The 27,660-nt window shown below is 38.2% G+C and overlaps 1 long non-coding RNA gene across 1 annotated transcript in view; it reads right to left on the bottom strand.

Moving 5' to 3' along the window:
* The window catches only part of LOC121096238, a 321,096-nt gene that overhangs the window by 83,437 nt on the left and 209,999 nt on the right, over positions 1–27,660 (bottom strand). The window contains exon 2 of the long non-coding RNA XR_005830409.1: positions 18,875–19,002. This is a non-coding gene — a long non-coding RNA (uncharacterized LOC121096238). The remainder of the gene's footprint in view (positions 1–18,874; positions 19,003–27,660) is intronic.

Below are 27,660 nucleotides of genomic sequence, written 5' to 3'. Positions count from 1 at the left end.
AGATTAGAAAAACTAGACAGATGCGCAGCATGAAGACAGATGAAATTCACTGTTCATAAATGCAAGGTAATGCATATTTGAATGAATAATTTTCAAAACTCATGCACAAGGCTAGGTTGTAAATTAACTAACCACCCGGGAAAAAGAGAGGGAGGAGAAAACATGTGCCACTTTGGACAACTCAATGAAAAAGCAAAAGAATTGGAAGCAGCAGTCAAAAAAAGTAAATGTGTTGTTGGACTGTATAAAAATCAGGATAGAAATTAATACTGAAATACTACGTCACCGAATAAGTGGATGGTGTATCCTATCTGAAATGCTGTACAAAGCTACACTCAACTCATCTAAAATAACCATAAAGCTGAAATAGAAAGGGGCAACAAAAATGATTAGTGGCAGAAGAAAACACTGTGAAGATTGGGGCTGCTTAGTTTATTGAAGAGAAATAAAAAGGGGACATGAGAGAGTTAATGAAAGTTACAGAGAAGATCAATTGCATGTTCCTAGTTTCCTCTCCTCCTAATGCAACAACACAGAAAAACAACAGATTTAAAAACCAATAAGGAAAATATTATTTTACACAGTTCATAATTAACCTATGGAACTGATTGCCATAAGATATCCTTCTGGCTAAGGACTTAATATGATATAAAATAGTTTAATTTAGATGCTTATGTGAATAATGGGGACATCCTAGCTAGGATTAAGATAAATATCTTAGGCAGGCTGAAAATCCTAATGCTTTCTGACAGAGACGAACCATGGGCTGATGGAGGTTGGAGAGAAACATCCTCTTTGGGCAATAAAGGACGTCTGTGTCTTCCCTTGAGTAATTTGGTACTGAGTATTCCCAAAAGCTGGATTTGGGGCTGGAGAGACTGACAGTCCAGTCTCACCAGGCATATCTAAAGCAATATCCCTTCGCGCCGACCTGAAGTTGGCATCTCCATTGCCGTCACCGAGGCCAGGATTGCAGACTTTCCTTCTGCGAAGAGTGCTGTTTACTGTGGTGGCAAGGGGAGGAGAATTTGCGATATGAGACTGAGAACCAAATGACTTCAAGCAAATTAATACCAATTGCTGGGTGTACTTCAGCGTGGGGAAAACAGTGTTTTCCACTTTATGCCACCAAACCCGTCCAGGTTTTCTGATTTGCTTATCATGCTCATTTTGATTAGGAGATGATAACATCATGTTAACACAAAAGTACAAATAAAGCTCTATAATCAGCTAAGGTGTCAGAATCCTGCCAGTTTTCAATACATCTATCCCAAACTCTGTGAGCTAAAAAGGGGAAAAAAGTTTAATAATGATAAAACAGAAAAGCTATTGCTGCCTAAATCCCTCTGAATGGAAACTTGATCTCTTGGGTACCTTTGCTAAATCTGATCTGGAGCTTCATAGAAACTTTCTGCAAAAACCACTTTGTTTAAAACATGGCCCACCCAAGCACAAACAGAGTTTTTTGTCCCCCTTTACAGCTACCCATTAAGGAAATGTCTGTAGTACAGAACTAAATCTGATTCAGTGATTAATATGTAAACAGAATTTGACTGGCTCTTCTTTTGTGCTTATCGCCAAGATACAATCTGGCACAACAGTTTTGTTTGATAGACAGCCCTGGCCTATGCTTGTCAACTAGCCAATATAAAATAACATTATTACTGTATAATCTCGAATTAGGCTGTAAAATACTTCAATTGTGTGACACACATGATGAAAAGATTTTAGAGTTCTCACATGTTTACATAATTAGCACTGCATATTTGTTAAATTAAGGTATCGTTATTACCTTTATTACCATATCCCTCCTCCTCCACTGCAGTGTCTGTTTCTTGTGTAGCCTCACATGTCTTAACTTTTCAAAGGCAACAGAAGGAGCCAGCGTCTCTGTGAGGATTCTCCTACTTCTGTGCAATTCTAATAAAAGGTATCAGAATACCCACCCTTTCTCACAGCCCTTCAAAAAAATAGCTGCTGAGGTGCAACTCAAGTAAGGAAAAAAAAGCACAAGAGGGAAATGGCCTCAAAGACTTGACTTCAGGTGTATTTAATCCTTCCACTACTGGTTTAAAAGTATTAAGTAGCCATAGGCTATCCCTGGGTAGAAAGATGGTTCAGTGACATCCCTTTTGTAAATATGTAGCTGTTCAGCCTCCTCCTAAACTCCACATTGAAGTCTGCTGCTTTTTCAGATTAATTCAGTTTGAATACTGCTGACTGTCTGTCACTACAGTCATATGTCACTGGTAGCAGCTCAGAAAGCCTAACCCCCGTCTCTAATGTCATTGCACACAATTCATTTTTAAATGCAGTGTAATAGTTTAGGAATACCAGTAAAACAGTGGGGGGAAAAGCATTTTCAATTTAAAGGCTGTGTAACACAGTTTATAACACTGTATTAGATGAGCCAAGCATGTTTCCTTTAGAGGGGCACATATGGTACAGGTGAGACTTGCAAAAATACAGTTCTAATAATTACCACGATTGTTAATAAGTTTTAAACCAAGTGGCGCATTACTACCAATAATACTATTTAATTAGGTGATCTTTCTTAAAGAGCTAGGTACTGCCAAGAACAAAAGCATCTAAATCCAGAATAACCATAGCCACAAAACCAGTCTCCACCAGCACTATTGAGCACCAGGCTTGGATTCTGTTCACCTCGCAGGACTGCGTCAGAGGTTCAGCTCAGTACACACAGACATCGGCCACAAGCCGGGAACAGCTGCAGAGAAGGTCACAAAGGTTTGACTGCAGGGCCCTGACTGGGACCAGTTTCTACAAAGACACACTTGGCTCTAAATTTACACTTTCAAAATACTTGAGACTTGTACATAAAACAAAACGCGGACGTTTTATGACCTCAGCTGTGCTCATCATCTCTCCCACTGCTTCATTCATGTCAAGGAGGTGACAAAATAAATGGTAGAATTACGCCCTGCAAGATAGGTGCACTGCCCTCACAAAAAGGTCTGATTCATTTCAAAACAAACATGCAGCACTAGCAGTAACCTGACCCAAAGAACTTCTAAAATGTGGACTAACCTATCCCAAAACTTCAGCTTTCTGGCTTTCTGATTTAATTCCAAGTGCAATAATAAACACACTCCTCTGTTTACAGCTCCATAAATAGCGCCTTGTGTTTTCTGAAACAATGCAGCTCTGGGCTGCCTCTGTAATCGTTTATTTTATATCATCCTTAAGTTGCCATTTATTTACATTTCTGGAAACAGCTACCCCATGAAACAAATGGCCTGTTTTGTTAAGTCATGGTCAAGGATGTTTCCTTCAACTTATCACATCTAGAAATGCCACAGACAGAAATGCTTTCAGGCTATTTGCTAAGAAAACTAACATAAGCTCCTTATCAGAAAATATTACATTTCCCCGAAAGGTGAACTGTTCTGTCAGTTTTTCAGGCCATGTGAAATTCCTTCTTTGCTATGACAGGTCACTGAACAGAAGTTGATGGCACACAGTGGTTGCCCGGAATTCAAGCCCAAGCCTTCAGCTACACATGACTGCAGGTAGTGGCACAGACACAGCAAGCCTTTTCCCTCTGACACATTTAACCCAGGGGTTATATTCTGGGTTGAGGACTTCTGTTGTTTGCTTGGGGTTGGTTTGGGACTTTCCCCCTCCCTTTCACCATTCTTCTTAGGATGCATCCACAAGCAATATAGATGTAGCACTGAGCTACTGAGCACTGTGTGTGCCAGCCTCTTCAGTTCACATCCCAGAAACAGCAGCCAGGAGGACTGGCCCCCTTCTAGACCTCACATGCCCTTATCTATTCAAACTCACTTAAGACAGGCAGGAGAGAAGCTATGTCTCATTATTTCTGGGTTTTAGAATGGTTTCTGGATTTTCATGCTACTTAAACCAAAATATTAGCAACTACAGAATGACAATTAAAAGTTTAATGGAAGACACAAGAGTTCAGATAGTGTAGCTGTTCTCCTTAACAGAATCAGCTAATTTCCAGGTAAAGTTCCACGAGTTATAAAGGTTTCTCATGTTCATAAGAGCTGAGCAACAGCCCCCCTGGGATCAACATTGTACATGTTTTGTGTTATATGCATTTGCATTAAGCTTATGAACCTTCAGAAAAAGCTCTCCATAATGAAGGTAAAAGCTCCAGTTGGCAAAACGCTCTGATTTTGTGGTGGTGTAGAAATTGCAGCAGAGGAAAGCTTCCCTGCTAAATCCTGATGCACTGGCACACGTGGCTGTGTGTCAACACAGAACATAACAGGCACAATTGATTTAGGCAGGTTTCCCTTGTGTGCTTGCAGAGATCTGCTAGATGCAAGGTTTAAGATACAGACGGACTGTGGACATTAATAGACAAGGAGAAATCCAAAGGAACAACTGATGAGACCCACTGTTTTTTTCAGAGAAACTAGTGTTTTTAATCTTTTCAATTCGATTTTTTTTTCCCTGTCTATTCAAGTTCAAAACTCATTTCTTCTATTTTCAAGAAAGTATTTTCACTGTGTGATGATGAGGGGCAGTAATAGATAAAGTCTGAAATAAAAGCTTTACTAGCTGCCATCCTTTGGTTCATTTGTGACTCTTACTACTCTGCCCTTTCCGCCAATCGTTACCCACACACTGTTTGGGATTTACTGCTGCAGAGAGGCAGCCAGACTAGGCATCGTTATATTCCATTATCACCAGCTGATTCTATGTATTTATTACAATTTATAAAAACATAAATAGCCTTATACTTCAGCCTCACCCCAAAAGCAGCACCCATTAAAATGCCCATCATTTTCCTGCTGGCCTCCTCCACTGCAGATGGAGAACAGGCAGCTCTGTAACAGGAACTGGTCATGGCTCTGCTGCCAGATACCAGGCTCATGACTTCCAAAATCACAGACAACTCATTTAAATAGGCCCCTCATTTCATTTCTGGGGCTCAGGACTATCAGTGCGATCTTGGCTAGGTCACAGACAACAGGAGAGAGGCAATTTTACAGTTTTACTAAAACTTTCCTTTTTTTAATAACCCATTCCCCTTTCATGAGAGCAACAAACACCCTCTGTTACTGGTATAAATGTTCACTACAAGATGGGAATTAAAGAGGCTAGTGTTTATAGCAGCACTGGTATTTGATGCCAAAAATAAGTCTGATGTTTCTATTCAGGAATAGGAAATAACACTCTGAACAGGCAAGTCATTCCCCAATGGACTTTCTTTGAATTTTCTCCAAAGGCTATTTCCTTTTCCTAAATGTGGGAAATACTTCCTGTCTGTGAACAAGTACAACCCATATGCTGAGAAAAAAAATTAATAAAACAAACAAAAAGAAAACAAACAAAAGGACCTTTGTTCTGGAAAGAAATGGCATCAGCTATGCTCAGGAAGCATAAAGAAACCCAACGGATGAGAGAATAGACAAATCCTAAATAGATTTCATGTAAGATGATTAAAAGTGCTTCCTTTGCTGTATATTTGGCAACACGTGAAATTGTGAGTCAGAGATATATCCCTTTCCTTTTGGTACTTTTGCTTGTAGTTCATGAATAAGTATATGATTAAGAAACTTCAAATTTGGCATTATCAGACGCATTACCTGTCTCTTGTTGTTTCAATCATGCCTACAGCTCTGACCAGCGTAGAGGTTCTCTACATCTTCAAGCTTTGCTCTGCTCCATTGAGTAGGAGGAGACACTTCTGAGTCCCCCACACTCAATGCTGTACCTGATCTGTACAGATTTATAGACCACCACCTTCAACCGAGACATCCTTCACTCAATTCCAAGCTGGATCCTTCTATACTCACTCCTCCAGGGCTCATTTGTGCTTGTTGTCTGCATGTACAGTACAGCACCAGTGATCAAGATTTCAGAGAGAAATCTATTAAAGCTAGAAATATCCAAAACAGCTCACAAAAGTTACCATACATGGATGTATATCATGGAAGAAAAAAATACCTTTTTACAACATCTATAAAACCCTGATTATAATAAATGTCTGCTTAATTAATACATCAGGACATAAAGCCATTTATTCTCCTCTCATTTGCTATCATTCTCCCTGTTCAGATTTAATAATGCAAAAAGGTTGCTCAGATGCCAAACGGTAAAAATAATAAAAATACATTCATCATTGATACGAAAAGCAGAAAAGCCTAGCAGTACTGCTGGCACAGAGAATACAGCCAAATTTCTTAAATGAAATCCAAACAGCACTTCACCCAAAAATCTTCAAAACATACAATGAAATATATGGTATGATAAATAAAGCAGCCTGAAAAATGCATGGAGAACAGTGGAACAGGTGCCCAGAAAAAACATTATTACAATATGCACACTAAAAGCAGGGGAGAGAAAGGGGCAGAGAAAAACAGAGAGAGGGGGGAAAGCTTTCAAAATAGTTAAATTCATGAGGGCTACAGAGCCTCAAATTGAAATTACCTCACTCTGCACTGATAAATAAAGTGGCTCTGGTACCTAAATCATGACACTAACTATATGTTTCGATTTTTTTAAGTAGTGATTAGGTGGATACTCAGGGGAACCTACTAGCCTTCACAGAGATAACAGACTCAACTTAATATCAACTTAAAAAGAGACTTGAATTCTAACCAATCTCATATAATGAATTGAAATTCTATAGCTTTCAGAGGAAAAAAAAAAAAAAAAGATAAAAAAGCGACGTGGCTCCATTCTCTAACTTGCTGTCAGGAAATATAATTTGTGCTCTCGGTGATTCACCTAGCTCATATGCAGCATGCAAATTTATTTCCCTAATAATCAGACCTGGAGATTGCCCAAGAGGATTAATAGCATCATTCCTTATGACCGCCAGGATATTATGCACCTCTGACATGGAAAAATTGTGTTAGTTCTACAGAGAAAACGCAAGGATATTTGTCCTGCTAGACAATATAATAGGCTGGTGCATCATCAGATTACAATGTCATTTCAAAAACCTTGAATACAAATAATGTACAGTGGGGGAAATGTTGGTACAACCTCCCTTAATTCAGTAGCCTTGAATTCACATGTATTTTTTTGCCTGTGGTTTTTTTTTTTTTTCCCTCTCCCCATTATAGACTGTAGAACACTGCAAGAAAAAGGCAAAGGTATTTTATATTAAACCCGTATCTTTTTGTTTGTTCCTATGTTATTCTTTGAGAATAGCCTACATGGACACTGCAGGATAAAATAACATAAAATCCACAGCTTCCAGTTTTTCAAAGAGCTGAATACACCCACAGCTCCAGTACACTGTATTCCATATGTGAATACAGAGCAATTTATTTGCACAATTGCTTAATTTTGATTCGCAAGTCAAAGCAGTGTGTTCTGCAGGCTCTGGTATTCATATAGGCAGAATTTTAATTTTTAAAATCTTTTTCAACGTGTTGGTCAGGAATTTTCTAAAAAAAAAAAAAAAAGAAAAAAGAAAAAAGAAATGTTTCCTGCTGTACTTTAGACCAAAGAACACTGCCTTAGAGACAAGACAAAATTTCATTATTATGCGCATGGGAGCAATAAGATTAGCTCCTATTGCTGCCCCTAAGGTGGAGCAGCAGGAGGAACCAATGGGACGATGCTAATGTGTATGTTAATAGTATTCTCCCAGAAGAAGTTGGGATAATTAAACATGTACCATCTCTTTAAGACAGAACTGCACACATTTTCTTCGGATGGGTGTTTACAAGATTTCCAATTTCAGGTCACAGCCATTTCTGAGATTGCTTAAGAAAGAGATGGGAATAACTTATCTTATTCATGTATTCAAAGAACCTTATAAAATGTGCAAAACATAACAGTTTTAAGGGGCAAAACATGCATCTTGCCTTGACAGACCTGCTTTGTTATGTGTAGTGTTGTACACTGACCTAATATATTGAACATTTTTAGCTAATATACCTTGTAGGAACCAGCCTTTAATGTGATGGATTTTATAGTATCTCATTAGGGTGTGTTTATATAACCTGATACTAAACACATTTTCAGATTCATGTTCCTTATTAAAATTGTGAGCTGTATTGATTTTTAGTTGAACAGCAACAGAGTCATTTTAATATTAAGAAAGGCTGCTCTGAAGTTATTTTCACAGATCACAACTACAGTGACACAAACAGTGCACATATCTCTCATCTCTCTTTACAGCCTCAATTATAAGAATCAGGATGTGTTACCCCACCTGCTTTTCTATTGGTTCAGCAATTCTCTGCCTCCATTTAGAACACCAAAAAGCATTTTTATTCATTGGTTTGGGGAGTGTTGTTTTTAAATATACATTCGTGACAAGCCCAGAAATGGTATTTATATTTTTCCTTATAAAGAACCATGTGTTTTTAAAAACAAAATACCTTAATGCATCTGCTTTTTAAGTTTCCATAACAAACTGAGTAGTTATAGCAATGTTTACTCTAATACAGCAAACAGAAAAACTTAGCATTCTAAGCAGCATTAAAAAAAAATAAATAATGACTTTCACATCCTAATGTCTCCATTTTGTAAACCAGTCTTCAAAGGTAAATCTAATGTCAGCAGTAAATAGAGTGGCTCCAATATTTCTCTGAGGAGTCATGGGGAAATAATGATCTTTGAGGCACTGTAAATAGTTTAAATTATTGGAAAGTCCTTGTAAGAAATGAAATATGAGAATTAAAAAAAATAAACTTGATTTCTTTATTGTGAAGTTAGGGCATTTGGAGGTAGCCCAAATTTTAAATGCAAATATTTAGAGAGAGAAATTATCGCTTCTGAGACAAGCAAATCATACACTTATTCCTGACTCTTATTGATTTAATGAACAGTTTGTTAATACAATGCCATCTGAGAAACAAAAAACAGACATAGAAGAGTAGGTGTTCATTACATTTCTGCATTTTTAAAAGCAGCCTTTAAGTCTTCAGCAGGGAAAAGGCTCAAAATTAAATTGCAGCATATAGGAACTACTAGATTTAATACAGCCACTTGCGAGCTTTCAATTTAACTGCACCTGTTACTTTTGCTACAATACCACAGAAGCAGTTCAGGAGTCTCAAGTAATTGCTATATTTGGCCTAAGAAATTTTAGGTCTGAACGGGTTCTCAGAAAGCAGATTTCCCTTTATTTTGCCCCTGGCATGCTATTCATTATTAAACATTAAAGTTGTGTCAATTACTTACTTCCATAGTTGATTATTATCCTGGTTATTCTACCAGCTAATCAACTCTTTTCTAAAACATGTCTAGCAGTGACTTTGAATTGATGTACAGAATATAATTATTTGTGCAAATTTCTTTTGTTTCTTGTTAACCACAGAAATTGGTTAATTACTTTAATCCCTGCAGCCCCTCAAAAAGAAAGTATCCTGATTTACCAATTTATTTTTAATCAATATTAGGCTGGGCTTTGAAAGTTGACTATTCAGCCAACGTAAGACACTGCACTGAGAGAAAAAAAATATTATACATGTCCTTTAAAGCAGGCTGAAAACACCTTCATCTGAAAGACTTTGTTAGCTTTATCAGATTCAAGGCTCTTCTGTTTGAGGTGTAATTATTTTGCCATTATTACATGCAAGGCTTTTAACAGAACAGTCTTTCCCTCTATTTAAGCAGTAAGTTTCATAATTTATTACATCTCTTTGGTCATCAACTCACTATACAAACAGTTGGTCACCAGTGACCAATTACATTAAGGTTAAGCAACATAACTTTAAATTAGGAATAAGCTAATGTATCTTCATCAAGGGCCTGCTGTGTTTTCAGTGCTGTTTATAAGATGATACTAAATGTGGATATGGAGCACGCTCACTGGGACCAATTCCTATCGGCCTAAAAATGGGAAAGTCTTGAGCCTGCTCAGGTCCAGAGCTAATTAATGGGATAACATCTGCTTTACACATTCTGCGGTAGTAATTTCTATCAACTTCACTGTGAAGATGCATGGGAAACTATCAGAGAAATAAGTATCTATGCTGAACCATATTAATCTGTAGTGAGTCTGAAAATGGGAATTTCAATTCTCCTATTATCCTAGGGATGGAAAGAGGAGGGGACGAAGAGGGTGCAGGGCTTGTTTCTTAGATTATACAATTTCTGTATTTGTAGCGTAGGATATATATTTAGTTCTGTCTGCATGCACATGCTTGCATATATGCATGCTATTCAACTGCGTGCGGGCTTGTTTTGTGTGTGCGCCATTGGGGTTTTTTTAAGAAAGAACACAGCAGCAGATGAAGATGATCATGCTCCTCATGCAACAATTTTATACAAGAAGATGGTGAAGTGCTTTTATTGCATTACTTAAAAACACAGCATGAATTGCTGAAGAAAAAATATAGTACTTTAAAACAGGCTTCAAAAGTGATAAGCCCACTCACTTCATTTTATCAGCCTGTGTACAACACACAGTGCTACAAAGGGCCAGGCACCTATTCTGATTTGAGAATTAAATAAACACAACATGAAGGAAACACTGACCCTCCACAAAAAAAAAAAAAAAAAAAAAAAGAAAAAAAAAGAAAAAAACCAAATAACAACAACCGATTCTTCTGAAAAACACACAGACTTTTAAATCCAGGCACCTTCTCACCTGAATTTTATCACTTTGTCTGAAAATTACCGGGCAATTTAAATTACAGTGAGATGCTTAAAGCTACATTTTTCTCCTGTATTTTTCCTGGTGAAGTCCTGTAGGGCACAGTCAGACTGCTGAGGAGAGACATTACATGTTTACACATGCATGTTTTTGTCTGTCTGCACCCACACATATGGAAAATATATGAAATGAATGTACTTTAAAAAATGTCTATATATGAACATACACATATATACATTTACAATAAAGCATATATATACACACCTAAAAATATACACAAATATGCATGTGTCTGTGTGTATACATAGAGAAAAAGAGACAAAAAGCTAAACCAGAAACAGGTATGCACCAGTAAGAGTCTGAGTTTGGAGTGGCAAAACCAGAAGAAATCATACAATTTTCTTTTTATTATTATTATTATTATTATTGTCCAAGCTATGATTTACAGGTTTAATTCTTTCAAGCTAATGCATACGAATGAATTGCATACGAACAAAAAAAAGGAGGGAGGTCCTTATAATAATGAAATTACATTAATAGTCATTCACCTTTGCCTAAGAGGTTATGAGTTCATATGTCAACTCTATGGAATATTTTCCGTAATTTGTTTGCCATTGTGTACATTCTATTTATTTGTTTGCTACAGGGTATTGAAATATTCAGGCTATTGGGAATTAAATGCTTATTTGACTAACAATGCTTATCTGTAAATTAATGGTATAAAACATGGAGTTTTCTAAAAGGCTGTCACTCAGTTTTATTTGTGGAGATACTATTGAGACAAGATTCAAGGTCTTTCAAAGAACTCTAACATCTCAGGCTTAGGGGGAAAAAAACCATTATTTACTTAATATTTTTAACAGTCCTATATAATTGTGTAAATTACTGAAATGAAATAGTGCTTGCTTTTGTCACATGCAAATGACAATGGCACAATGAACCAGGAAGGTACCTTGCATGTGCAGTAGCCAGAATAGCTTTGTTTTGAACTTCTGGGTGTGCATGTGTCTGTGGGGAGGGAGTTTGGAGAGTGAAGAAATGCGATTTAAAGACCTAACTAATGCAAAATTCTTATGTGACCCATTACATTTGAGACCAGAAAACACATTCCATTTTTAATTTGCTTAACCACACAAGATGGCAAACTTCACCACTGTTGCAATATTCTCATTTGCGGGTAGGAGTAATAAAAAGCACGCAGCTACTGTTCTGTTCCTTTCTCTTGAAAATGTGCCATGAGGCAATGCAGTTGTAGCAGGGGTGAATCCTCAGTTCTGTTACTCTATCTACCCTGTCAACGTTATTTGAACCCTTATTTTCCTTAAGGGGCTCATTCAGCTGTCCTAATATGTATACAGTGATAATATAGTCATACGCATAATAAAAAAGAGCTTCAAAATTATAGTCAGCTTAGTAATAACGCAGTGCTGTGCCAGAGTGATTGGCAACTGTTGATCCAATTATATAACTGGTTGCTTCTTCAAATTCAGGGATATGAGATTGATATATAACGTGCTGTAAAGTGTAAAAGAACTGGACAGGAAATAAGGCGGGTTGAATTTTTTAGTGCTTTGATCAAATTAGAACCAGGTTGATGAAAGGAAATGCCTTGGGTTCTCTGCTTGAAGTTTTGTGTTATACAAAAGGCTCTTGAAATGATCATTTTTGCACATGTCACTCAGCAAGTTTAGAGCGAACTAGTCTCTCTCTGTGCCAGAGAGAGCCTCTGCAATGGCTCACTCACAATGCCACTGCGCACCAGACACAAAATTCGGCAGATGCTCAGAAATGAAAGTGATGAGCCAAAGGAGGGACAATCACAAATCATAGGAATAACCCAAATTTGCAGGTTTGTTTTACAGGTTTCCTCACAGCCCTTATTTTGACTCAAGAAACACAGATTGGGAAAGACAGAAAAGGGTCATCTGGCGAATCCCCCAGAAATAAATGCAGGATTATCTTTGCTGCTGTTCTTTAAAGCATTTATCTAGCTAACTCACTAACTAGCTTTCATCCATTGTAACCCTCTGCCTGTCCCCTGCTTTTAAAACAGCTACTATTATTTATGAAGTGCTGTACATGTGCAGTGAGAAGCACAGGGACTTTTTGCTCTTATTTTTCCTTGAGGACAACTTAAAAGGAGAGAAAAAAGCATGTATGAAAAGGCACCTTGCAGGTAAGGCTATGGTTCTTCTGTCGCTTGGTCTGTCTCTGAAGAATGACTCCATAGTGGTTAGGCCTGTATGAGACACAACCTCTCTGGTACTTTCTGGGATCAATCTCTCTGTACTATATGCTACTCAATGTAGTGATTTAAATCCCACAGTTTCAGTCTTAATGCATTAACATTTCAGCACTCCTCAAATACATCCTGGAAATCTGTCTCCTCCTCATAATTCTTATCCCCAAAATAGGAATCATGTAAGATTTCAAGTGAGGCACCTAACCAAGTCCAGTATACATCCATACCTCTGCCAAAAAACATAGCATGGTGATTTACTAATAAATACACTCGGGACGGGGGAAAGGGTGGGGCAGAGAAAGAGTTACATTCCCAAGCCAGGGTACAACAAAATTTCTTCTGACACCTGCTACAACAGAGAACAGGGAGGAACTACCGAAGAAGCCAATGACATTAAAACTTGCTGAATTTCCGTTACCCTCAGGATAGTACCTGCATGGAAACTCTTTTGTTCTGGCATAATTCCCTCTACAAGGAACTCCTCCAGAAAACAGGGTTTCCAGAAATAATATTACAGGACAGGGAGCACTGACGAATTGGTGCAGTAACCTTCACCTAGGCCTTCCAATTCAGTTTTGTGTGAATTACATCAAATTGCAGTGGGTATTTGTGTTGGATGCAGAGTAGTTGAATAGCTGCCCATTTCTACACCAGAGCAGCTCTTCTGAAGTTGATTGGTGTTCCTCAGTAACAGAAACACTGCACAGCACTGAAAATGACAGGACATCACAGTGCGATTCCACTAAAAAAGATGCATGGGGTATTATATGAATAATATTTTTCTGAGTTCCAAGACTGGAGTTAAGAGAAACGTCTTTACTATTTTTATGTGAGATACTCCTTGACTCTAGTGGCAGACATTCACGAGAGCATACGCTAATAAGCTATAATTTGACAATACGGTAGAGGTCCGTCTTTCCAGTTCTATTATCTGTGAAAGATACGGTTCCTTGTGCCAGCTTGGTCAGACAGCAGTAACATTCTGCTCTGCAGCCAAAAAACCAAGGATCTGGCAACAGAGCTGAACGCTAACATGCTGGGCCAGCAGAGATCAGAGTATGTGAGGGGGACGGCACTGCACTGGGAAGAAGGCATCACCTCTAGCACTGCCTGCTGGCTGATGGACAGTAACTCTCACCAAGTATTTGGAAACAGGCATCAACCGAAGTGCAAAATAGCACTGGCTCTCAGGGTGCAAAAGCAAGTGAAACCTTCCCTGTGCGGATGTACAAGCCTGGCGGTCCTTCTCCACTACAGGAATGGGAAATGCTCCTCTGATGGTCCCCCTTCCCAGCCCCCCAACACTCGTGCTGCAGCACGCAGCACGGTCTAACCGGGCCTGTTTACTCATACTGTCACAGAAGCGCAAAGCCATGGATCGAGCAGCAGCGGTGGCACTTGAGACACATAGCAAGGAACGGTGCTAACCTAAGTTTTGATTCTCACCGTGTTCCCTGAAAACACACTATATCATGACAACTTGTTATGTTATGAAAACATAAAAACCAGGATAGAATGAATATACTTATTCAAAGTATTTTTCATAGCTTTTTTTTTTTTTTTTTTGTTAGATCACACTTAATATGATTCCGCGACATCAATGCTGTGGATGAAATTGAAAGCTGTATTCTTCTAAATGTGTTCCTAACATTCCATTTTTTTACAGAGCTGCCAGGGGCTATTCTGCATTCCCACAACTGCTACAAATGTAACATATTGTTTTGCAATAAAAATTAGCTATAAAAGTGTGAAAAATGCCAGAGATCCAAATGTGAGAAATAAGAGAAGGGGGTACGGCTTTCACACCCTTTTAGTGGACATTTTATTTATTTTTCAAATGGAGTAGACATATTTATAGCTACTGTATTTCAATTATCTCTAATTTCACACATTTTATGCAAATTCTAGACATTTTAATTGCAAATCAGAAGGGAACTTATTTTTAAAAGTGGAGCAACACAACATTTCAGATCTCAATTTTAATTCCAAATTTATCTACATCACTGTTAAAAACTTTTAAAACCACATTTACACTGCAACTTAAAATTAGGTGCAATTTAAAACAAAAACAAAACAAAAGACCTCCATACCAATTAGTCATATCACCAAAGCCGCCTTCACACATTTTAAATCTTTTCTTTTTAAATCAAAAATTTTAGGTAGGAAAGTTTAGGAAGTTGAAATGACATTATTAATCTGTGACACATTATTTCAACACGAGTCAGTAATTTAATAGTATTGTCCATAACTGATGAAAATTAATACATTACCCACCCTATTTTCTCTTTCTGTCTCCATGACTTCAATAACCTAGGGCATGGGTTATTAGCTCAATCCGTGCTTAGCTGTCACTCAATGGGAAATTCTTTCAAGAGGATAAACACTCACACACAGCCTTTGGCTGGATAAAAATTCCCACTATATGTTAAAAGCATTAGTGACAAATGTCGCTCTTATCCAAGTAGTATTCCCAGTAGCTTACTCTTACTGAACGTTAATAAGGATATGGCCTTCAATGCTAAATAAAATGTTTGTGACAAATTCAAATCAGTTGAACCTGTGCTGGTTTTAAGGAGGGACAATCTTCTAATGGATCCTGGGGCTCCAAATCAAACTAAGGGTCTGGGGATTTGATCCGCGATGCTGGATATGAGCAGACCACGTCCACTGCATGTGAGACACTCCATACCTGTGCAGACCCCTGCACCCAATAACCTGACTGCTTTGGCCCCAACCAACTAGTAAGACCTGGGTTTTGGTAAATACTGCCTTAATTTTTGCTATCCAAAATCATCATCTAGAAACACTGTTCCCAAACCATAAAACACAGTTTGAAAACGAGCTCTCTTTAAGCAGAAGTACTGGCTTTGGTACCATGCTTTGCCCTCAAGCAGTTATCCAGTCCCTATTTTTTCATCACACACGCTCACGATGTATGCACACACAATCACAGGTTTAAAATCATGCATGTGTCTAAGGAGCTCTCTAAGCTGAGAATCCAGTGTTTGACTTCTCAATATCCAATGAAATCTTTAAAAGTTTCAACTATTTACTGAAATGCATAAAATAATTTTATTATAAATGGAAAATTTACTGTCTGAAATGTGTGGAGTTTTTCTCTGCTTTCTTTCTATTTGGTAATTTATTTAAATGCATTCAAAAATGCATTCAAAAAATGAGACATAGCACTTCGGTTAAGACATCTGTATTTCAAACCAACATCTTTAGAACTGTGAGCAGCTCTGTTAATAGTCTTTTTATTTGATTAGGGTAATCTGCTGCTGTGCTGTCTTAATCTTTATCCACTACCTTTTAACCAATCAATATTTTAGGGTTATAGATTTGGAAGGTAGATGATAATTTTGTAGATAAACTCTCTAGGCACTGCTGACATGGTATGGTTGCATATTTAATATCTTTTCAGAGGATTCACAACTCTAGCAACGTAAGAATCTGCCCAGAAAAAAAAAAGTCAAACCTTAAATTTCCAAAGCTGTGTGCAGGGATTTGGCCACCTGACTGCTATTAATGTCAATGAAAATTTAGAGGTAAGAAAAGCAATGTCTTTTCCCTCAGATCATTTCTTCTTTGAAAGGAACCAGAGTACAAGAGAGAGGAAATGAAAAGCAACTTTGTACCACAGGCTGAGACCAGCAAGGCCTGCTGTTGAGGCAGGAAGTATACAGAAGTAAAACATTTATTCACTAAATGAGTGAGCATCTCCACAGATATCAGAATAGCTAGGTATGAGAAGTTCTGCAGGAAAAAAATTAGATTTTGTGGTTTTTAAATGTCATTAAAATATATATTTTTTAATTTTGCTCAGCTAAAATTATCTGTTGCTTATGATATTAATTTTGCTGCAGATAAAATTAGTTGTCAGACCTCTGTTTATGGCCTAATTACCTTTTGTAAGGGGGGGGGGGGGGGGGGGGGGGGAAGCAGGAGAAATAACTGCGTTTTATTGCTATTCCTTTTATCTACCTTCCAGCAAGAGGGGTTCTTAGTGGTGTGTTACCTGTGTGGATTTCACTAATTCTATGCCTGTGTTTCATGGATATGAAACCAGATTCGCTTGGACTATTTTGCTGACCTGGACATTGCCAGCTTCTGCCCGCCCTCATTTCCATGCCTGGAGACAGGCAGGACAGGCCAAAACACCCTCTGATACTTCAATCTTTAAATTATTCAAGCCTCTTATAATATAGAAGCAAGTCAGGAAAACCGTGGACATCTTGGAAAAAAAGCGCCACTGTAAATAACTGTACTTTATTCTTGAAACATTTGTACAGTTTGATTCCAGTTTCGCAAATAGTAAATTATTATTATTTTTTTTTTTTAATTGGTTAGAGTGGGTGCTAGGCTTGCCACTGAAAAGCTGCAAGACTTGTAAACAAATAGATGGAGCCTAGTGTTCCAGTGCTACAGATGTTAGAAACAAGCACATTTTGGTCTCATTTCAGTCCTCTCTATGCATATTGCTTAATCCTTCAGCAAGGAACAAGTACCATAAACACTGAGCATATTTCTTAATAGCTTTTCCTGTTACATTAATCTGAAAATTTAAATCAATTCATACAGCATGCATGCTAATCAAGTTGCAGCCACAATGCCATCTAAACTACAGCTCTGCCTGGCAAAGCTTGGGAGCAGTGCATATAGATGAGTGAATCTGGCCTCAGACAGAAGTTGTCCTTTGAAGCGTTCTGTGCAGCATTGCCATGAGATCTGCCCAGCTACATTTTTGAATATATTTGACAAACAAAAAAATTTATATCTGTGTTCATTTCACAAGATGTAAACGTCTCTTTCGTGGTAGGAAAAAATCCTGTTCCCTGGAAGTGATTCTAATCTAATCTGACATGTGGTATTTGTAAACGTACTTTACTGTCCCAACCTATTTACAGTGTTTACATAAAAAAACCCAAAATCTCCACATTCCTTGAAAAGTTAATCCAGTACAAATATTGACTGGCTGTCAATTGAGCATTATTGACTGGCTACAGGACTGTGCTCTATTGCCTTAACTGATGAAACTTGTTTTCTTTGCTGAACTTAATTCTTTTTGGCCCCATTTGGATGAAATACCATTTGCTAGACTGCACCTTTTCCACTCACTGCTATGGGGCTGCCTCTTCCAGTTAGCTAGAGTGGTAAGACAGCCAAAGTACGTCACTGTGTGCAACAGGAGCTTGCAGAAGGAAGCCAACAACCCAGTCTGTATTTTACAAAAAGGACACGGGCCAACACCAGTGCTATCTCGTAAATGTTTGGTCCACACCAGCTCCAATACAGCAATTGCCCTCTTTGCAAACACGTATGATTGTGCAGAGCAGTGTTTCCAGAAAGGCTCAAACGTTTATAGACCCTTCCAACAGGGTCTGAAAAGTAACTATGAAAAGCAAGCTGATAACCAAGAGCTTAAACTCCCAGTGTGGCAATCTACACCTTCACTGGGAGACGGTAATTTTGGGTTTAAGGAAATTAAAATTCTAAAAGTCAAAAACCTTGGATGTCTTTGCATATTTTTATCAGAAATAGTACAAATCAGCTTGTCCAGAAACCAAAGTTCATGAAACACACACATCATATTTTTAACAACCAAGAAAACAGTTCCTATCACTTCATTTTTTAAAATCTATTGATTCTAGATACAGCAAAACAGAAACCAAAAATAGCAACTTTCACAGCATTCCCTGATTCTGCAACAAATTCCATCAAACACTAAGTTCTGACCCCCAGGGTCAAGTGAAACTGACAATAAATCTTAGGAAAGATTCAATATCGTTAAGCTGCAGAACTAAAATCTATTACGAAAGATTTATCAGAACTTCTAAAAAATGAAACCAAAATGTTTCAGTCAATGCAAGGAAGGACAAAAGGGTGGAATGGCAGACAGAGAAGGAAGTGTAGATCTTGAATGACCATAGCAAATTATAAAGCAGTCATTTCTCTCTGATCTCAAAACAACATTTAGGAAAAAAATTCCTGAAAATTCCAGTTAAGACAGACATAGGGGGCTTATTTGTTGTTGTGGGGTTTCTTTGCAAAGGAATGTAACAGTGGACACTTACGCTTTGCAGGAGCACTATCTGCTTATCCGCATGGGGACGTGTTTTGGCACCATGTACTTCAGGGCAATATTTGGTGCTGAGACAGGATGGTGCCACCATCTGTTCCTTCTTCTGTTCTCATCAGCAGTCTGGTGAGAGAGGGGCAAAAAGAGAAAAAAAATGGGGATATGTCATATTGCTACACCTTCATTTAACATTCTTTATAACTTTTCATGTCTAGCTCAGGTGATGAGACAGTTCAATTCTTTTAATCAAACATACTCTGATTACCCTTTTGGGAACTAAACAAAGTCATGACAGTTTTGCTCTCAGATTGCCAAACGTACAGCAAGTTTACACTTCCCTAATTTGTTTATTTATTTTTTTTTATTTTAGCCCTTACAAGTCACTTCTACTAAGACTTCCTTTCCTTTTAAATGAAAGGTTTCTTCTAAACATCTGACAAATGGAAGAATCTACCCTGCAACACCAGCTATGTCAAGAATGCACCTGCCCTCTGTTAAGATAATTTGGTTAACCTAAACAATGTTTAATGTTAATATTTCAGTTAGTTTACTGGTAGTAAGTTTTGGGGGTTGGTTTGGTGTTTTTTTTTTTTTAAAAAAAAAAGAAAAGCAGGTCTTATCACAAATTTTACTTTTATTTAAAATAAAAAAGAGGCTGATTTGTGATAAGATTTCTTCTTTTCTTTTAACAAAACATGTTAACTTTCAAATCCTGTCAAATTAATTCAAGATGTCTAAAGCAGTTTAGCTAACAGGTTCCACAAGCGCCACAGTAGAACCACCATATGTCCCAGTTTGAAGTGACTGTCTCCTCTGTTTTTCCTTCAGCAGACCCCGTGCTGCTCACTCTCATCCCCCCTGACCACATGAGGAACAAGAACAAGCACTGTGTCAGACAGCAAGAGGGCAAAGCAGCACTGCCCAAACAGAAAAAAAACTGCTAGATGTGGGATGGGAAAATTAGCATCTCAACCGGCCACTTCCTTTTGCAACAGCTTTAGCCATAGAAAATGAAATTCTCGATTTATCCAATAGGTCTGATATTATCCTCATTCCTGTAAGTGTGCTACTGCATGAAAAGTCATTGTGCATCTGCAATTTAAGTAGCTGATGTAACACCTGCAGTCATACCTCCAGCAACACAAAGTCTGCGGCTCTGCAGCAGCAGTGCTACCAAATTCTCCCAACCTGCCCCAGTCACTCAGGTTTCCTCTTGCATGTGGGAAATACGCTCTGCTGCTTTTCCTCCCTCAGACATGCTCCTGATGTGTGAGCTCAATCAGAAGGTGAAACATTCCATTATTTTTTTAGTGGTTTTTTTTTTTTTTTTTTAATATACTGTAACTCACACTAAAACCCCTTTCCAGTGGAATATGTATAACTACTTTCTACAGGTATCTAAAAAAGGATTAAAAGAATATACTGTAGCTGTTTGGGCAGTTTTCATCTCCTGCTGCTCATTCACAAGCCTTCCTTCAGGCAGGAAAGGAGGAGCCGCTTGTGCTCCGAGTCATAGCATTCAGGTGCTCACCAAGTGCAAACAAACCCAGAGCACTCCACAGCCTTCACTGGGGCTGCATGGTGCCCACAAGAAAAAAAAAGCTGTATCCCAAAGGTGTGCACACCCGTGTGTGTGTGTGTGTGGTGTGTGTGTGTACACATGTGTGAGAGAGACAGGCAGGGACAGCATGGTGGCCGTGGGAAAGGGGGATGTGCAGCATGACAAGCCTGGCTAACACTGGGTTTTTAAGGTGAGAGATAATCATTTAACATACAGATGGCATATCAGTTTACATTTCACACTGACAGTTCGTGCTTGGTTACACCAGAAAAGGGAGAAACAAATTGTAAGAGAGTCAGAAAGCCCCTGAAAAGCAAGGCTACAGGGTACCCCAGATGCACTTGAACCAACCACAATCACACCACCATCAACATGAGGTGTAAAAAGCACCACAACAACATGAAAACACTGACACTCCATATGTTAAAAAGCTTGGGTTTTGCTTTAGCCCAAAATCCTTCCCTCCCCACATACCTGTACATAATAATAATCGTAATAAAAAATAAGCCCTCAGGATCAAATAGTTAGTGGTATCTTAAAGGAAAAAAAAGAAGACAGGCTTAAGAAATGAAATACTTGTAGTAAATAATATATTATGACTTAAGGAGATGAACTGACAAAAGTGGTGCACCTCTAATCGCTTCCCTGCAACAGCAAGAAGAGCTGAATCACACAACATTTTTCTTTAAGCATGTTCAGGGATTGCTCCTACGCTCCAGCTTCTCAAAGAATATCATGCTCTACTAATTTACCAGATTGAAGAAGTTACATACCAGCAGCATAGTCAGTTTTAACCTGTACTTTTAAGTCGTAAAAATAACATTTATCAACATTCTCTTGCTAAAAGATAATTGACTATTTGGGGGCAGGTTTAAATCAGAGATGAGAGAATCAAGCCATTTAACTGATACAAACTCAGCTCTCTTTTTTGGGGTACAGAGGTAAGGCCTTTCCTTACAAATCTCTGACGTTCAATGCTAAGTTGTGAAGCCCAGCAGCTGCGGCAGCCTCCTGATGGCTCTGACATCAATCTAATGTAAATTTTGCATGCAGCCCGTACTCGGAGACCCACTGCAGCCCTGCAGTGCATCAAGGGCCATCTCACTCCAGATTCCCAGTTATTCATTTATTTCAAACTTGAAATGGCACCTCCACCTGAACAAAGATTTTAAATAACAAACCATAGAAGAAAAAAAAAAAAAAAAAATCAGCAGCATGGCGAAGATGCCAGGCACATAAAGAAAATTAACCAGCCCATATTTCTAAGCAGTCAAATCAATGTCACCTTTTTATACCTTCAGGCCCCTTGCCTAATGTCACTCAACAGATTCCTACCTGTGTTGTGCAGCTCTTTTGGGCAAGGCAGAGGTGAAGTCCATAAACAAGGACCTCCCACCTTATACCTGTCCCATGCTTCTCTACCAAGGACACATCCCTTCAATTCTTCCTCTCTTAGCTTTGCCATCTGGGGAAAAAAGGTCTCTACAACATTCAGGACCTCAAAGCACCACACTGAAGTGGACCAGGTTTTACGAAAAAAATTCCTTCCTGCAATATTATTGAAGGAGGGAACACTTTTGCTGTAATACCCCACAGATGAATTTTCTAATGAAAACTCAGGCAGCAGTATAGAACAAAAGAATGCATAACATGTTTATTTTTAGAATGAATGACAGTTTGGCATTCTGGTATGATAGGTGTAAACTGAATAGAACCTCCATTTTGCTTTTAACAGCCCAGAAGCTGGACAGATTTTTTTGTTGTTGTTGTTATGTAATTATTTCCAGTATGGTGTTAGCACACTTTCATGCCTGCATGAAAATTAAGAAATTTCTGGAAAAAAGCAGAGTCAGTGGCAAATAAAGGTAATTCGTTTTGAAAGTTTTACTTTTCTTCAACAGTGTTAGAGAAAATCCAGAAGAGAATTTAGAAATGAGACATGTTTTGCAAAGTATTTGCTTATAGCACAGTGCTTTTGGATTGAAAATCAATTCACCTACCAAATATTTTTTGTTTGGAACAGTTTTTTACGTCCCACAGAATTCACTAGCAGTCACCAATGCTCCCAAAGCCGTGTTCTTTCACATTGATAGAATCGTCTTCTAGAGACAAGGAGAAAAGAAAAAATGGGGCCTGGAATGGCAGACTCACGTTCTGCCCTCTGCCACCAGGATGTGCTGGCTTTTTTCTAGAATTCATGCTTTTTCGCCTATACCACATCCCACGCTTCAGTTTATACTTTCTCATTGCTGCTCCATCTTCTTTCCCTACTAAAGTCTTTGCATCCTCCTTCCAACTCACTCTTTTTACAGCAACCCTCTTCTTCTCCATCTTTCAGTTGGCTTATTTTCTTACATGAATGAAAACGGATGCCAAAACCACGAGCTGGTTTGGCCTTCCCCATGCAGAGCAGTTGGAAAAGAAGTCATCACTACAAACCTGCACGAGTGACAGCTATTGCTGCTGGCAAAGGCAGGAACTGCAGTTAGATTTCTAAGAAAATTAAAAAAAAAAAAAAAAAAAAGCAAGCAGGAGAGGAAAGGGGGAAGACACCATTTTTTTCAGCCCAGCTATTTGTGAGGTAATTGCTGTAATTTTGTCTCTCCTCAATCTTCTCACTAGGCAACCTTACTAAGGAAGCCAGATTTCTAGTTCTTAAAAGTGCAATAATTCACACTTTTCTAGAAGAAGTTTTATTAGTTTGAAATTTACACTTGACCATTTTGGATTCTAGGACAAGACCTAAAACCTGAAAAAATGTCAAAGAAAGAGAAACATGAAGACAGACAGACAAGAAATTAGATGAAACCATACAGTGCTGGGGGAAAAAAAAAAAAAAAAGACAAAGATTTTCACTTTGTCTGGCACAGTGATTTTATGTTTTTTAAATTGTTCTGTATTTTCACAGCTTCAGCTGATATTTCTGAAATATGGAATTTGCATTTTCTAGGTGGGGAATGCTGCCAAAACTGCTAATCCCAGGCAGATGTAAAGTTGCACCACTATATTGTGATGTGGCTCCTTAAAAACAACTTAAAGAATAAAAAAAAACCCAACAGAACAACCACCACAAATATTCACTAACCCATATGGTCAATAATTGCTCTTTAATAGTCCTCCTATTACAAACCTAAAAAGCAGCAGCTAGAATTACCAGTAGAGTATTAATAAACAGGAATGAGTTAATAGTGCATAAAGACCTTCTAGTGGAACAGTGGGGGAGTTGAATATTCTTTTCTTAAGTCAGCTGTAAGTAATTACTACATGGTGTGCTTCTGACTATTACCATAACAGAGCAATTGGACGTGAAGAATGGATAATGGTATGGACATGGAGGTATTTTTAGAATACCAGCAGTGAGGCAGGTAAACGCCCTACTCAGGCACAAACCTTTAAATAAGTTTAAATAACTTTTCTTAATGACACCTAGCCTGAGCAGAATTTTGAAAAGATCAATCTAATAAATTATTTAAAGTAACTTTATAAAAGACGTGCCTGTGATATGTAAATAAGGGAAACAGCAAAAAAATCCCATGCAGGCATTAAGCAAGCAGCCAGCATTATGGTAACTACGTAATCACAGGTTTCTCTCCGTTTCTTTTAGAGGAGTGCCTTCATCTGTTTGAACGCAGACTGTGCTTCACTCGCTTCCATTGGCTGCTCAGGTGAAAACTAAAATATTCAAATAAGAACTGTAACTGTGATTGCAGTTGTGGGTTTTCTACAATTGAGTTAGTCGTCTTCAGTGATTTAATGATGCATATCATTTATTTTAAAATATTGTTATAGGAGCATTCATTGAGATGCAGCTTCGTGTTCAAAGGACTGTCCATTACGTTATGCAGCAGGGCTTTTCATGTACAACTCCAGGCTGAGATATTGTCTATCGACACAACATATGCTCCCATATAAAAACAGCTTCAGACTTTTGATTCAGAAAGTAGTAATTTTGTAAATGCACAGAAATATAATTTAAGGAATATTTTGAATTTTTCAGGCTGCAGGTCTTTCTCCTGCTATGTTGCTAACACAGGGCAGATGTTGATTTTTCAATTTGCAGGTTTGTTAAGCATCATGGAATGTTTTGGTTCTCAATCAAGAATATTCTTCCCAAGTGGTTGCAAAGTCCTATGCCTGAAAATAAATGCATGTCCTTTTTGTTTCTTAGCAGCATGTGTTGTGCATACAACAGAAGCATAAAACAGATAATGTGAGACCATTTATCGGACCAATCTATACATTTTAAGTCATAGTATCTCAGAATGCAATGTATTTGCAGGTTATGTTCTATAAACACAGTTTATATAAGACAAGAGGCAATTCCATTTACAGTGTATCATGCCAACCATTCTATTCAGAAAATGAGTATATATCCTGTACTATGATGTCCTGGATATTGTGCCTGTCCACTGATATGCCACTATACTGGTCAACTACCAATGACCTTATAAAAGCAACAGTCCCTGCATAGACACTTGTAATGATGAATGAAAGTATGACATGAGACATGCATATACATTCCCTCTTCCTCAGATTCTTTGTTTCTCATTTGCATGCATACCAACAAACAGGTTTAGCTCCCCTAAAGACCACAAAGATTGTGATGCTGAGCTCCCCCACAGTATATGCTATCTTCAACAGTGGTTTATGACTAATCTGCTGCAACGCCACTGATATTAGTGCTATATTTTCATGTAACAATCAGATACAGCTATAGAAATCACACTGTGCCAGATCCACCTCTGCATAAAGTTGCTGACTTCAGGGCATTTTATCAAGATGGGTTTGGCCCTTTGCAGTCTTCTGCTCCATTAAATCTGAAGATTATGTGTTTTTCTTAGTCCACTGTTATCATAATGGGGAACTGATGTTATAATGTGGGTCAAACAAACAGCTAATTGTTCTTGGGCATGGCTTGAGCAAAAACAGAATGGAGAGGCTGAAGACATTAATAATAGTACTTGGCACGATTATAATAGATAGCTTCTATCAGAGGATTTAAAATCACTTAGCAAGCTTTGCAAGCACATTGCTAAGTGTTTTTGATACTCCCATTTGAAAGTGAGACCATCATCTTAAGACCATGCTCATACATTTAGATACTGGAGCAGTGAGAGTTTAAACCATCAAGAAAGCAATACATGACAACAGGCGAGCTTTAGAGAGTCATGCTAAATGAGCCAACTTGGAATCAAAGCAAACGTTTGTGAGAGCATTTTTAAATAAACAAGCTGAATAAAAAGCAAACAAGTAGGTAACAGTGAAAGAATATAAAGGTATATGGGCAAAGGTTGGGTTTTTTTTTTAAGTTTTGTTTTGGTGGGCTTTTTTCCCCCAAAATTGAAACAACATGTTTGCTGCTTTCTAGATTTTTTCTGCACTACTGCACATCCAGCAACTGCTTTTGTAAAGAACGGCACAGAGAAACCTATGTGCAAGGCTAGAGCTCTCCAGTCAAGACCAGGACTCAGCACAATATGCTGGCCTGCAGCAGCAGACTTTCTAAATGTAAGCAGTTTCAAGCAAAGGACTGACTTCTCACATGCCTAGAAAAGGTTTAGGATATTTCTGGTACTGTAGATACACACATACTCTTTCACACTTACGCACACATTTATTAGAATATTAAACAATAATACCCCAGGCTATATCCTGGTATGGAAAAATTCTACGGAAAGATAGAGACTTACAGTCTTAAACAGGCAAGGCAGAAAAAGGGTGAGAAGGGAAACACAAAGTGAAGCAGTGACACCAAAGTCACAAAATTGCAGCCGGAATCAAGGTCATCCAAACTGACTCAGAAACTGATCATGGGCAGAATAAATCTGCCGCTCTGGAGCTGACACAGGAAGGAGAAGGGTAAAAGTATGAAAAATAAGGTGACTTAACACTGCTGAAAAAGTTTCAACACACAGCAAAGCAACACAAAAACTGATCTAAAAATTTGCCAGCCAGAGATGAAGGCATGGAATGCATGAGAGCGTGGCAGCTGCAGAGACAACTGTTTTTCTCTTTTGGTAGATAGCATTACAAAAATATTATTGCCCAAGCTCCCTGCATCTTTCCGTTCCTTAGCCACATTCTTCAGAGGTCTTTCTGTAAGGTCCAAGAGGGATGTAGTCAGCGAAAAGACGACAACAGAGGCATTACCACTTGTCTAGGACATTTGACGTATTTATGGAGAATAAAATTCAATTGTCTACATTATTAGCCCTAGGGAAATTGTTTTGTAGTTCTCATTCAAGCTGTTACTCAGGATGCATTCTGTCCTTCAGAACAACCTGAAGCTAGTCCTGCAGTGTGAATTCTTCAAAAGCAAGGTAATGGATTGTTTTTAAATGACTGTTCAGGAAGACTGGATATATTTGAAAGTTTTCCAGGGTGGCACACTGGCTTTACATCTTTCAGTTTAAAATATAGTGGAAGCACTGAATCCATAGTTATATGTAGAATTATTCAGATTAACAAAACAGTCCCATTATACATTGCTACAACACTGAACTTCCAGAAGAATCTCCAGGTCATCCGAGACCAAAACACAACTTTGATTAAGATATCAGTCTCTCCTCTCCCTGTACTGTCCCTTGGGTACCTCTTGAGAAAGTACTGAGCATATTCAAGCCTCTTTCTGTGATGAGCTCAGTGCTAAGGTGTTTTTTACATCCATGATCATACATCATTTCCTTAAAATGGCCTACTTTTTTTGCTCTTGAATTAGACAGTAAAACAAAACACCTTTTAAAAAAGAATCAGCATTGAATCATTCATGCATGGCTGCAATTGTTATTTGTATTTCATTGGCATCTCAAGATCTCAGACAAAAGTGGGACATTGGTGTCAGAGCCCATATTAAGAAACGTGATGCTCCCCACAGAGCCTTTAGTTAGACAAGACACACACACACACAGGAGGAACTGTACGGTATCTTCACCCAATATCGTACAGAGAGAACAATTTGTCCAAACACTGAGCCTTTATAAAGTGTGTGACATAAACTTTCAAAGGGTGTGAAGGAAGAACTTCAAAGATTGCAACAATTCTTGATTTTATTCATCCATTTACATTTATGTCTGATATACAGTAAGGGCTGCAAAAAATTGCCTTCTGTCCCCACTTGTGCAAACGTAGTCACTTAGCTTAGTCACATACTGGAGGATATTTTTTGATAGGTAACAGAGTAATTGTTTTGCAAGCTGAAGTACATATTCTAGCTACAAAAT

The sequence above is a fragment of the Falco naumanni genome, chromosome 12 (assembly GCF_017639655.2).
Source record: "Falco naumanni isolate bFalNau1 chromosome 12, bFalNau1.pat, whole genome shotgun sequence".
Lineage (NCBI taxonomy): Eukaryota > Metazoa > Chordata > Aves > Falconiformes > Falconidae > Falco > Falco naumanni.
The sequence above is the reverse complement of the archived record's forward strand: the minus strand, read 5'-3'. Positions and strand labels throughout refer to the sequence as shown.